Below are 12,197 nucleotides of genomic sequence, written 5' to 3' on the forward strand. Positions count from 1 at the left end.
TATTGGCCTCAACTGAGATCAGGGTCCCATTGTGCCAGGCATTGTACATACAACTAGGTAGACACAGTCCCTGCCCCAAAAAGCTTGCAATCTAAATAGACAAAGGGAATATTCTTAACTCCATTTTGCAGATAGGTTAATGTTAAACCCAAGATCATACAGAGAAGTGGGTGAATATAGTATTGAACCCAGTTCTACTGAGTTACAGCCCATTGTTTTAACCACAAGTCCACCTTTCCAAGCTAGAAAAAGGAAGTACGTATAACCATCTACCACTGAAGGGCCTCAGGGACCCATATATTCTGTACCCTGCACAGAGCCATTTGCTGTGTCAGCATTTAACGAGCAGCAATCAATTATCAAGATACATGACAGTGTCTCAAAAATAAATATCAACATTAAACACTCTGCAGAGATGTTTTGTTTTTTGTTAAGGGTTCTTGGATATTGGGTGCAGAAAAAATCCTATTTATTATTGGTTTTAATTATGCATGTGGTTTATTTTAGCTAATACCCACTCCGTAGGCTTTAAGTGTGTAGGGCCTGATCCCAAGAGCTGCTGGGTGGCTGCGATTCCAAAGGAAAACAGTAAAACTGGGAGTGCTCAGCACCTCACAGGATCCGAATGACCCTTCTCCCATTGGAAGCCCATTGACTCTAGAGGGGAGCCAGAAGAGACCCTCAGGGCCTGATCCTGGAAGGTGCTGAGTGCTAGCAAAACTCTCCTTGAGTGCACTGGCAGCAGGGATGAGTCATACCTCGACGATGGCAAAATCCTTCAGTCATTACTCATGCTAAATTCAGAGTGGGAGTTTTGCCTGAGTAATTACCAAGTATGGTGTGAAAGGGATGGTTCTTTGTATGTGTGTATTCTTCATGGTGATATAGGAAGTCAGGTGCTTTTTCTGCACCACCATCACCTGTGATGCTCTTTACATTGTCAGTACGTGAAGGGCACAGGCCAGCCAGGCACCGCGCATCTCGTGGGCACAGCTGGGCTTTTCTTTGATCATCACCTTCCCAAAGAGATGGCGCTTGGGAGGAGTTAAGCATTCCCCAGGGGAGAATAGGCCAGATCCTCAGCTGGCATGTCCGCCAAGAGAGACATGGCTTTGCTGTACCAGTCACCAGCGACCCACACTAGAACAAAACAATGAGAGAAGGAGAGGGGGGGCAGGCCCTTTGGTGGAGCAGAAGCTGTGCATCACTCTGGCACTCCCCCTGCAGGGACCTGAACGTGTTCCCATGACAAATCTGAAAAGCCGATTTGGCTGGTTTCCTTCCAGCTGAGGATCTAGGGGCACGAAGAATCCACCCCCATCCACCCTACTCTGGCTTGGTGGGGAGGTCACCTCATCCCCCTTTAATAGATGAAAACGTTGGGGAGATAAAGAGCAGTGAAGTCTCAGCAGATGCCTGACTGGCCGCTGCTTTGCCACTTGGTGTCATCATTCACACCCCACAGAGGCCATGCAAGCCAGGCTCCCCGAGTACCAGCTGGAGCCAGGTTTTGCAGCCAGGAGGGTCGTCGGTGGTGCTACCTTCAGTCATGCTGCTGCCTACTCCTACTCCTTGCCCTGCCAAGGGGGCACTGATGATTTACACCAGCACGTCAACCCTCCTCCCAGCCTGGTACGGAGGGGAGACCTTGGCGGGAGGTTGGGGAGAGATCCCACCTCACTCTCACCAGGCAGTGGTGGCTCCTGTGGGCTCGACTTCCTGCTCCAGGCGTTGCACAGGGCCACAGCACCGTTCGCATTTGGGTCGGCTGCCGTTCCGTCATGAGGGAGGGGCCGCCGGGCCAAATCTGAGTAAGTAGCCTCACGACATGGTGCACGCATGCGGTGCTCTGTGAACCACATCGCCGTGCCCGGAGCAGGGAGCTGGGCCCAGGAGCTGCTGCCGTGGAATTTCTGCGAGTGAAACTGTGCCCGTGAACCTCCCCGCTAAGGAAGCTCCTGGTGGTCCTTTTCCCTTGATCCAAGGCCAAATTAAGAACAGCAGGTGCCACGTAGTATGATTTTAGTTTAGCCATGGCTAGTTGGCGCTCATTTCCCTTTGCCCATCAAACAGAAAAAACATTTGACAAAGGAGGTGCACGACCAAATTTTCACTTGTAGAACATACTTGAAAAGGCACCACATACACCCAAAAGGTGCCAAGTCGCCACCCACCTGCCTCCCTGTCAGCGCCGCCACTGCCTGAGGAGAGAACTGTCGTCTGGTGGCATTTTACAAGCTACCGTGCACAGGTGTGAGTGACTAGACAAGGTGCAGGGCAGCAGCGAGCCTATGGTAAAGCCACGGGAAGGACTAGCTGGCCTAGTTCGTAGCTTAAGGCTCCAACCATAATACCATTTTCCCTCCTTACTGCTGAGCAGTGATTGGACAGTGGCTGCATATCCAGGGCTTGAGCCACCACTCCCTTGCCCTGCTTTACCCCGTCACGTTGCCAGGAGTGGTGTGACAGCATGAACGCAGAGTAATGGAGCACCTGGTCTCTGGAGGCACACCTCCCCCACCTCCCTCTCCATCCTGAGAGGAAGTGAAACAGCCCAAGCTGGTTATCTCTACAAAATGCAAAAGGACGGTTCGCCACCTGAATGAATTGCATAAAACCAATGCAATTCCGATGCACTGATGAAGTGAGCTGTAGCTCACGAAAGCTTATGCTCAAATAAATTGGTTAGTCTCTAAGGTGCCACAAGTACTCCTTTTCCTTTTGCGAATACAGACTAACACGGCTGTTACTCTGAAACCTGCATAAAACCAGTTGCCTGGAGCGGCACCAAATGTTGTCCCCTGGCTGGTCAGAATCAGTGCGACAGCCACTGGGGAAAGACAATGGAACCAGGTGGAAAGGGACAGAGACCAGAGAGAAAACAAAGGTCTCCATGCTGCTTGTAAATTGTATTGTGGATTTACCCAGGCTGGAATAGCGCCCCCTCCTTGATCCATTCTCTACCACACAAACTGGTGTGTCCTACAGATGGCTCAGTGATGGCCCACGTACAGCTGTGCACATCTGGCCCACAGGTGTTTAGGCTTCCATTTGCCAGCTACCCCTCGAGAGCAGCCAGCGCTTTTGGCAGAGTCAGCCCACTCCCACATAATTGCTGGAGACAAAGAGAGAGATTAGTTCACTCACTGTCCTAATGGCCTCCCTGTTTGGGGCCCTCAGTTATGAGTAGCTCCCATCCCAGTCAACAGGGGTCAGTCATGTCCTACAGTAGGAAATTGGGGTCTTTGCATCTCAGGGGTAAGGATTAAGTAGGAGCAGGGAGGCACTGAGATATTACAGAGCTGTTCAGATGCTATGGTGATGGGCACAGGATAAAAACTAGATTGATGTGGGTAATTTAGTTCATGTGGCCCTCCTTAAGGAGTTAATGTGCACTAAGGGCTGGTCTCAACCCCGGTTTTGTACCACTATATTGATTTAGAAACTGATATACAGCACATTTATACTGAACCTGAAGGGGTCACTTCTCATCAATCTAGGATGCTACCAACAGAAGTGTAGCTGTGGCAACGCAAGCCACAGGAAGGGCTAGCAGCCCTGAGTACAGTCCTGTCTAAAACCCTAGACACGTACTCGGAGTGGCTAGCACGCTCGCTCGGTCAGACCTCGTGCAGGTATGTCTCCTCAAAGTGGGAATTGCACCGTTAGCTCCAATGTGGACGTACCCATAGTGAAACCAGTGCAACGCCCTCGAGCAGGCACAATTATGCAGCTATGGCGGTGCTGTGACAGGGACCGCCTCCTTGGTGCTGCCTCGTGGCCCATCAGGGCAGCACTCACTCTAGTACAGGTCTCCGATGGTTGATTGCCACCCCTCACGGGGCCCCAGGCAGTGATGTTTAGCTCTCCAACTACAGCACGTTTGAGTCCCACCCCACCTTCCAGGGCACTGAAGTCCAAAAAGAAAAGAATGCTAAGAACTCCAAACAGGGTCACCCTTCCACACAGGGCTTGTCTTCATGAAGCCCGTCCATTGGTTGGTCTCCTTGGGCCTGTATTTCCCATCCACCCAGATGCTCATCCAAGCATCAAGCTCTCCGCACCTGATATCTGCTGCAGGTGTGTGTAGCCGCGGGGAGCCAGATGGGTCCACAGGCCCTCACTAACCCTCTTCTTGCCAACATGGGCCCCATATGCTCCATCACAGTTTCTCACACTCGTGTATTTTACTCCTGTAAGTGGTACAAAGGCTGTGTGGAGACCAATCCCATGTAATATTGGTCAGTGTCTGCAAATGTAAAGTTTTTTATAAGTGCAAAATATTATTAGCAGAGCTGGTTAAGAATTTTCCATTGAAATTTCAGCTGTGCGAATAATGAATTTTTCAGGTTGATGGCAATTCCAGACAATTGGGAAGACATTCAGTTGGGCCTGACCCAGACATGAAATTTATCAAAATTTTCAGGGACTCAAAAAGTCAAATGTTTCATTTTGACTTTGACCATTTTAGGCTTTTAGTTTTTTGTTTTTGTTTTTTAATAAAATCAAAGGACATTTCAAAATGAGAAGCCGTTTTGAATCAAAACATCTTGTTTCAAAAATGTCAGGACAAAATGTTTCAGTTGTTTTCATATTTTTGTATACATTCATATATTTGCAGGTTTGGTTTTGTTTTTTGACTGATGCAATAAAAAATCTACACACATTGGTGAAATATTTCAGTTGACCCAAATATGCATTTTTTTTACCCAAAAAACAAATAACAACAAAAAGAATAGTTTAGAAAACTTTCGCCAAGCTCCAGTTGAAATGCGATTGTTGTTGTTTTGGTTTTTTTCTTTCCTAGATAAAAACGGCATTTCATCAAAATGGAAAGTTGAGTCAAAAAAAATTATTTTGGTTAACAATTTGTTTTCAGCATTGTTGATTGTTTGCTTTCTTGCTTGCTTATTTTGGGGCTTTGGGAGTGGATTTGGTGTGTGGTTTTTTTGGTTTTGTTTTTTTTACAAATTTTGAGAAAACCAAAAAGTACTCATTTTTGTGAAGATTTTGTACAGGGATAAAAACCTTTCCCAATCAGCTCTAATTATTAGATTAATGGAAGCCAATACCTCTGAGAAACTGCTAATAATAATGTGAACATTAAGGCTTAGCACACAGAACGCATTGCTTGTTCAAATTCGTGTACAAACATGAATGCTTTTCATCTAGGAATATGTGAGGGGATTTTCAAAGTGCTCAGCAGCTGACAGCTCCCATTGTGACACTTTTGGTGAGCTTTTCAAACGAACTTAGCAGCCAGTAGTTAGTTTAATGTATTCATTGTCGGTTAATTTGTTAGTTAATTGTGGTTACAGCTGGTAGAAAAACAAGAAGAATTTTTGTCAAAAAAAAACCAACCTCCCCCCACTTTGTTTTGGTGAAATTTAAAATTTTGATAAATATGTTGACATTTGACCCTTCCCGCCCCCCCCAAAAAAACACCTCTCTCTATTGAAGTCAGAATTGAAATGAAAAATTTGTCATCCAAAAAAGGAGATTTGGAAAACGTGCCTCTGAGGCATGGACCAAGCAATATTGGCAGGGCTTATTCTCTTTGAAACCATCCCTTGATTAGGAATGTAAAGGAAGCTTAGAAGCTAAGGGTTTGTCAGGGTGACACTGGCCTTTTAAAAGAGACGAGGCCAGTGCACCTCTGACTGGTCAGTTGACCCTTTCCCTCCCACCCCAGTTAGACTTCAGAGAGGGAACCCGGGGCCCTAGAGGGACGAGACTAGGTGAGTCAGACACCTGAAAAGTCAGGAAGGAGCGGCAGAGAGTTGCCTGGAGTTGCTTGGATGCAAGTTGTTGAGAACTGTCCAGAGCTGGGGGCCTCCGAGGAGTGGAAGGCTCAGGCACTGGCCCCTAGGAAAAGGGGAAGGTCCAGCTTGGTGAGGAGAAGCTTACCTGGAAGCAAGAGGGTGGACTCTGAAGGAACATGCCCCAAGCGAGGGCAAGACTCAGAAGCAGGGAGTCCTGGGGAGTAGAACGCTGTGGGGAGCTCTCTTGTGGGACACCTGAGGTAGAGTCAGGAGCCTGGTTGCTCACAGCTGGACAGCCTGGAGAGCGGGGCCCTGGATCGGGGCAGAAGAATTAGGAATACAGTGCTGCTGTCAATTCTCTGGGGGAGAGAGGGGAGTATCCTGAAGGTGATGTCCCTAAAGGGGGGAATAGAAAAACTGTAGTATCCTTATATGTGTACTGTGGGATTGTCCAGAACGGTTTTATTGCAAGGATTTTTTTGGGTGGGGGAGAAGGGAATTACTGCACTGGTGTATTGAATAAAATTATGCCCAGAAGAGGGACTTTGCATTGGACACTGAGAGACTGTTCCACCGAAGGGGAAATTAGTTAGGCACACAGGTCATGCCATAGCCTGCTGCTGGAGGGTGTCCCACGGGGTTTGCCTTGTGACAGGGACCTACCAGCATGTCTTGCAAAGAACCTTCCGTTGTGAAATTCAATGAGATTGGTATTACAATTTGTCTTAGCGTAGCCCCTCAGAGCCCGAGTCATGAAGCAGGACCCCATTGTGCTAGACACTGTACAAACGCAAAACAAAAAGACACTCCCTACCCTGCAGAGCTTAGAATCTAAGAATAAGACAAGAGGAAGCAGCTGGATAGAGACGGACTGAGAGGGGAGTACCCGGAACGCATGAGACAATCCTGGTTAGCGTAATGGCCAGTGGTCCCAGCACACCAGCAGCCCAACTTTGGTCAAGTTGTTTTGTTTTTTGTAGGCACCATGGAAAAGGAGAGGTTTCTGAGCGGGGCTTTGCGTTTGTTTTCAAGCAACGTGCACAGACAATAAAAGCATCCCTGTGCTGCAGACAACAGGAAGATGTTACTGTATAAACCACACACAAGCACACAAAGGGAGATGGCGCTAGACCATTAGGCGCTCAAGCACAGGTCTCTGGCCCTTAAATGATAGGAGAAACTTACTTACAGTGTAAAGTCTTTTATTCTTTCTGTGAGCATCAGGCACTCACATGCACAAAGCCAGTACAGCGGCAGAGCAGTACCACTCTGCCCCGTTACTGTACGTCTGACTTTCCCAAGTTTCCATTTCAAACTGGGAGTGGGCAGTAGCTGAAGTGGGTCTGGGATTGAAGTGGATTCACAGAATTGGGGTAGATCCTTAAGGGGTAGGAACGTCTGGCCAGGGACAGAGTGACGCAGCATGTCAGCTGCATTCATAAATCAGCTCCTAGTATCAATGCATTAGTCTAAGCCTGAAGAAATGAGTGGCTTGCTTTCTGTGGCCACAGCTTCATGCAGTGTCTCTTGACTCGGACGAAACATGGCGCTGCCGCTGAAGGTTCTGTGGGTTTTCTTTCTTGGTTCACAACTTCTCAGCATCAGGAGTGCTACGAGGAGGAAGAAAACTCAGATGATCTGGGAACTAAGAGATATTGCATTGTGCTTGTTGGTACGTTGGTTTCATGGCTCGCTGGATTTTCCCTTCTCCTGGCCCTTTCCCATCTGGCAGCCCTTGTTGCTGTCCATTGACCGACACACATGTGACCGAATGTAGCAATGGCTCAGCAACTGTTTGTATTACAGTTATACCTGGAGGTACCAACTGAGCCCCTAGGTGCAGCACAAATATATATAGTAAGAGACTAGGGTTGCCAATTTTGGTTGGACGTATTCCTGGAGATTTCATCACATGACATAATCTTTAATTAAAGATTAATCTTTAATTCCTGGAGACTCCCAGACAATTCTGGATGGTTGGCAACCCTAGAGACAGTCCTAGCCCTGAGAGTTTACAATCTCAATAGACAAAAGAAGCAGGGTTACCCTCTTTTATTCATGAGGAGCTATGGTGCAGAGAGGTGAAGTAACTTGTGCAAGAAGTTGGTAGCACAGCCACGAGCTGAACCTAGATCTTTCAAGGCCCAGTCCAGTGTTTTACCCGCAGGTACACCCTTCCTCGTGAATTTAGCATCCAGATCAGTGTAAAACTATATTCAAAATGCTGTTATTGAAACGTGCAGGAAGAAAGTATCAGAAATGTTGTGTTGTGGTTTTTTTCCCCTGGATTTTGGGAGGATGAAATCAAGTGTCCCTTAGTGCCTTGTTTTTCCATGTGGTTCCACGAGGAACACTTGTTCTGCAAAGCTCAACCTTAGGATAAGATGAGACCAGAGATAAACCTATAATTTCTCATACATAATGTCCCAGGCTCCTTTCCCTGAAGCGCTCATATTGTCCCGTCTTTTATCTGTAGTCCAGAGTATGAGATTTAGCTCTCCTTTTTTTCTAGTGCTGCTGCGAGCACCACACTCTACGGTTGCTTGTGCCTTGGCTTCAGTGGGGGCAGCATGGGGGCAGGCATCTGTTGTGTGGAGACTCAACAAGTAACTTTGCCCCTCTCAGGTGGCAGCAAGGGTCTCATTATAATTTGTACAGCGCCAAGCACAACTGAGTCCCAATCTTGCATTCTATAATAATTATGAGGGTCTGATCTGAAGTCATTGGTAGCCTTCCCATCCACTTCAATGGGCTTTGGATCAGGCCCAGTGATGAGCAAGAATCCCCCAAGGTTAAGTATCGAATCCTAGCTCTACCAGGTATATCTGGATTCATTTTATTTTTTCCCCTTCGCATTAATGTGAGCACATCATCTGGGAGAACAGGACAACATGACACAGGGGATGGTGCGAGAGAGATGCTGCATTCCACAACCCTAAAAGCTTCAGTGAAAAGTGCTTACGCAGGCAGGCTTAATCTAGTCTGCGACCATTTAATGGTCGGTAATGGAGGGGCTTATTTATTGCATGTGCTGTGGGTCTAGAGAGCTGGTACCCAAATGTGAAGTGAAAGTGCGTGGGAGGGGAAATAGCAGCACGTCTCAGTTATTTACGAACATGCACATCCGTGAGCTGACGAGGATTCCACCCAGACAGAGGCTGCATTAAGGAGGCTGCTGATCATTCTGCATCTCCAGAGGCACTATCTCTCTGCGGCCACTTAACCTCATCTGTGTGCTGGAATGTCATGCATTATTCAGTGAATGGGCACTCAGGCCTGGGAGCCCATGCCCCTGGCCCCTTAGAAACACGGACATGGGCTAAATATTGCATGGCTCTGGACATGCAGGAGGAATACACTGGAAGAGGCACCCATAAAGAACCTCCGATGAAGTGAGCTGTAGCTCACGAAAGCTTATGCTCAAATAAATTGGTTAGTCTCTAAGGTGCCACAAGTCCTCCTTTTCTTTTTATAAAGAACCTGTAGCTCTTTGTTGTGAGCTCTGTGCCTAATAATAGAAGGCAGTAAAGGGCCATTGTAACAACAGACACAATAGTTCCATGAATCATACGCTCACGTTGGGATTCAAGTCTAGAACCTGGTCCCTATGCTTTAAACACACATGATGCTGTCACTCAAGCTAAAGGAAATCTCTCAGAGATAGCTGTAGTAGGAGGATCCTTATCTTCTCTGTTGTCCAGCCACTACATGATAACAGCTCACACACTTTTTCTGTGTCTCTCTCACACAGAGTACATTGTAACATCCAAACTGAAGTCAGTAATAATAATTGGCAATACCCGGTTCTCAAAGCCCCTTATACTCATGAATGAATTAAGCTTCCTACACCCCTGAACGTCAGTACAATTACTCACATTTCACAGATATGGAAACTGAGTGACAGCAAGTCCATACAAGTCAGCGTATATACCAGAATTAGAACTCAGGCCCTCCTGGTGCCTAATCCCATGCTGGATCCACTAGATCACACTGCCTCTACAAAGCAAGCAAGCAAAAAAATTAAAACAGTTATCCAAAGCATGGGTGAGCTCTTCAGCTGGTGTAGGTTGGCATGGTAGTGACATATCATTAACTTCCATGGAGCTACACTGATTTATGCTAGTTGAGGATCTACTGCTGTGTGTTTAACCATGGCTTGAGTGTTGAGTGAAGGTTCAAGTGGAGTCCAGTTTCATCTGAACCAATTCTCCATGCTGCCCTAGAGGCAAGGTGAAGGGCTACAGACAGGAGTGGATGGTTCCAACAGAGAGAACCACTTCATTAAAGGTAACCTAGAAGCAACACAGACATCCAGCACTTATGGGTGGAGTGAGACCTACAACGTTAACTTTTTAAGTGACGGTCAATCACCGAGTTTGACAGATGATGGGATTAATACATAATGATGATGCATTCAGCTCAAAGGACATAAAGAAAAACTGCTCTCAGTGCTGAGAGGAGCACAGGTTGGTCTGGATAGGTTTGTACCATGCTCCTTGGGGCCCATCACTCAACGTAGCTGGTTGGCTTTTTTTGTATGAGTTGCCACAAGAGTGATAAAGACAATGAAACTGAAGGGAACTATGTTTCTGCAGTGCATTCCTGGCCTGTAGAACTCACTGCCGCAGGATAGCATATCACTGACAGTGAGAGCTTAGGGTTCAAAAAAGGGTAAGATGTTTATATTGATGAGGCCTGTCACAGTTACAGTAGAAGGGATTCATTTATTTTAACAAGGGCTGTAAACACTCGTGCTTCAGAGCATGAACCAACCGTTAACTTCCCGGGGTTAGGAAGAAACTTATTCTATGGGCAAGTTATTCCCTAACTGTCCACCACACGCTTTCTTGTACATTCCCCTGTTTACCTTGGGTACTTGTATGGCCCATCTAGCGTAGTATCTCACAGCCTGACAATCTTTAATGTACTTAGCCTCACAACGCCCCCCAGGGGGTAGAGAAATGCTGTTACCCCCTTTTAACAATGGCAAACTGTGATCCAGAGAAACCAATGGGAGTTGGGGGCCTAAATACCTTTGAGGCTCTGGGCCTGAGGTCACACAAGGAATCTGTGTCCTGAGTTCCAGACCCACCTCTGACAAACCTTCCTCTTCTTCCTAAAGGAGCTGGCATTGGCCTCTTCAGAAGATAACCTACCGGACTTAGCCAGCCCACTGCTCTGCCCTGTTATGGCGGTTGCTATGTTCCCACAAAAGCTACACTGCCCAGTCTGTCCATCCTGTGCACTTACAAGACACTTCTCCCACTGAGACAAAATCCCCATTAAAATCGACAGGAACAGGCCCAGGTCCATTGTTTTTAAGCAGAGCACAGGGACCTGGGGAGAGGAGGGGTCAAGCCCAGGCTAGCTTGATGAGCAGCAAACAAGCACAATTTATGCAAAAAAACAGTCTGGAAAATCGACATTCCTGGTTGTCTGCATATATAATATACAGAAATCCCTAATAAAGGAGCCAAAGATGTGCCTATGAATCAGAGCTTTCTTCTTCAGCCACCCAGCACAAAGCACATGAATTTGGGTGCGTTTTCCTTTTTAATTGCTCTGTCTTTTAAGGCAGGCTATTAGAGCTGCCTGACTTAGGAGAACAATCCTTTATTAGAAAACAAACCAGTCATTTGGGCTATGACTTTTATCTGTTTTTCCACCATCTCCAACTTGGCTCTGAGACAACAAACAAGCCATTAATGTCTGGAAAATGGTTTTGATTTAGATTTAGCAGCCATGACACAGATTTCTCCTGGTGGTGCCAAGTGTCATGATTAAGGCCGGACCATCTAGCAGTGTGTGTGTGATTAATTACACCCAGCACTGACACAGTGCCTTCCATGTGCAAAGAGCTTTATGTATATGATCGGCCAGATTCCACTTTCAGTGACACGGGAGCAAATCCACAGTCAGCCCGTTGACTCCACTGCCGGTACTTTGGGTTTACAGCATCGTAAATCAGAATTTGGCCTTAAAACTTACAGTAGGCCTGTGAAGTAGGTAAATGTTATTATGCTCATTTTGCAGATGGGGAAACTGAGGTAGAGAGTGGTCAATGGACATGCAAAAGGCCACACAGCAAGAGTGGCAGAGCCAGGAAAATAACCCAGGAATCCTGGCTCCAAGGGTATGTCTAAGCTATGGAGATAAAGTTGGAATAGCTCTGGAGCGTAGATGCAGCCTACACTCAGAGAAGGGGCTTTTCTGTCATGATGGCAAGATCACCTCCTCGAATTATGTTAGCTGTGTTGGCAGAAGCACTCTTCTAGTGACACAGCTCCCCTCTTCTAATCACTATTGTTATATGCTGTTTGTATTATAGTAACACCTTGAGGCCCTGGAAAAGATCAGGGCCCCATTGTGCTGGCTATTGTTCCAACCCATAGAAAGAGAAAACTCTTGCCCAGAAGAGCTTACAATTTAAAAAGA

This window comes from Chelonia mydas, chromosome 22, assembly GCF_015237465.2.
Source record: "Chelonia mydas isolate rCheMyd1 chromosome 22, rCheMyd1.pri.v2, whole genome shotgun sequence".
Classification (NCBI taxonomy): Eukaryota; Metazoa; Chordata; order Testudines; family Cheloniidae; genus Chelonia; species Chelonia mydas.